The following is a 1517-nucleotide window of genomic DNA, read 5'->3' as shown; positions in this document are numbered from 1 at the left end:
ATTCAAACGAATTAATGATGCAATGGTTTCTTTGTCGACGACATTGTTGAAGGTGCCCTCAGTTTGAGGGGTGTGTGAGAGGTCTTTTCCAGTTCACATTGGCATTCAGTGTCCAGAGCTGGAGGGCAGTGTGGCATGCCTACTGTCTTGGTTGTTGCTCTTCTGTGATAGAGGAACTTACAGAAGCCACACCGGGATTACGGTTTATCAATGGGACGATACACTATGTTCCATTTTCTGAACAACTATGTTCCAGACACAGTTTTCTAGACCAGGATCTAGCAAATTGTAGCTGATAGGCTAGAGCTAACAAATTGCTTTTGGGGGAGTTAGGAATTTAAAGCTAAGAATAGTTCTAATTATCATCATCATCATTATCATTGATTATGTTAAAGAAAATTGACACTGAAATTTAATTTCTGGGCCAAAGAAAAGGTTTATTAGGTAAAGACTGCTGCCGTGTCCACTGACCTGAGTTCAATCCCCAACACCCACATGACAGGAGAGACCAACTTTCAAAAGTTGTCCTCTAAAAAGTTGACCTGAGTTCAATCCCCAACACCCACATGACAGGAGAGGCCAACTTTCAAAAGTTGTCCTCTAACCAAGAAGAGACTTGATACCCTATGAGCATATACAGGGGGAGGTAATCACCCTCAGGAACAGTCATAGTGGAGGGGAATAATGGGAAAATGAGGCGGGGGGGAGAATGGGAGGATACAAGGGATGGGATAAACATTGAGATGTAACAAGAATAAATTAATAAAAAAAATTTTTTTAAAGTTGTCCTCTAACCTGTACCTACACACAGTGGCATGTATCTCCTCCACCTACACATGTACACTAAATAAATGCAAAACACATACTTAATTTTCAACTTTCCTTTAAAGTTTTAAAGACATATCTCAACAAATATTAAGGCACTGGACATTTACAAAGACGCATTCCCGTCTTTGGAGTTCAGAGCAGCTACTTTTTCTTGTGTGTGCTTGTTATTACAAAATCCAAGACATAATGCTGGTTTTTATAATCTCAACACACTGCTTAGCAAGAAGGTTTCTTATAGGTTTTAAATGGTTGGAGGGGGAAAAAAATCAAAATTTTGTGACACTTGAACATTCTATCATACACAAATTTATCCATAGACAGCATCTTACTGGAAGGCAGCTGCCCCCTGTCTGAGGCTGCCCTGTGGTGGCAAAGGTGAGCACCAGGGATGGAGCTCACATGATCAGTTCAACCTGAAATATGCAGCTTCTGGCTCCTTGCAGAGAAATTTGTTTGTCCCTCTTTTAAGCACTTGACAAGCAAAACAAAACAAAACCAAAAGCAAGCAAACAAAAAGTCTACCTTAAAGCAGGAGAGACAGAGAATAAATAACATATATCATTAAAAAAATAAAATAGTGTATTTAAAAGTGGTTATCAAAGCAAACAACAACCACAATGGAGCCAGAAATGCAAGCCAGGAGAGCAGGAAGCAATGTTAAATTTCATTTTCATGTCTTCCCAGATACA

General features: G+C 39.5%; 1 non-coding gene across 1 annotated transcript; it reads right to left on the bottom strand.

Annotated features, from left to right (window-relative positions):
- Positions 1–898: 898 nt before the first annotated feature.
- On the bottom strand, positions 899–1057 carry LOC127199708 (small nucleolar RNA SNORA81). The gene has a single exon (XR_007831977.1). It is a non-coding gene; the product is annotated as a small nucleolar RNA SNORA81 (small nucleolar RNA).
- Between the last annotated feature and the right edge of the window lie 460 nt (positions 1058–1517).

This window comes from Acomys russatus, chromosome 15 (assembly GCF_903995435.1).
Source record: "Acomys russatus chromosome 15, mAcoRus1.1, whole genome shotgun sequence".
In the NCBI taxonomy this organism is placed as follows: Eukaryota; Metazoa; Chordata; class Mammalia; order Rodentia; family Muridae; genus Acomys; species Acomys russatus.
The sequence above is the reverse complement of the archived record's forward strand: the minus strand, read 5'-3'. Positions and strand labels throughout refer to the sequence as shown.